Genomic DNA, 398 nt, shown 5'->3' on the forward strand with positions numbered 1-398 from the left:
TTAGCGCCATTTGCATCCGGTCGAGTAAGCGTCGGAATATCGACATTCCTTTGTAAAATTGTTTACTTCAAGTAATATGAGCTTTCTATATGTATTATCAACAAACCCATTCCGAATACGACTCGCTAATATTCGAAACTGAAAATACTTTCAAACTCTATTCTTTGGTCGAACAAAATTGTACTTTCTCACGTTTAAATGATACGAGCTAAAATATAAAATGAAAAAAAAAAAAAATTGCATTGTTTTCGCTGTTATTGTTGTAACTGTAGTATTGTAACGGGAAACGATAGCTTATTCTACTTCACTATCGCGTACCTTGAGATGATGCATTTTGAAAGACACAGGCGTTGTGTGTGTGTGTGTGTGTGTGTGTGTGTGTGTGTGTGTGTGTGTGT

This window comes from Hylaeus volcanicus, chromosome 5, assembly GCF_026283585.1.
Source record: "Hylaeus volcanicus isolate JK05 chromosome 5, UHH_iyHylVolc1.0_haploid, whole genome shotgun sequence".
Lineage (NCBI taxonomy): Eukaryota > Metazoa > Arthropoda > Insecta > Hymenoptera > Colletidae > Hylaeus > Hylaeus volcanicus.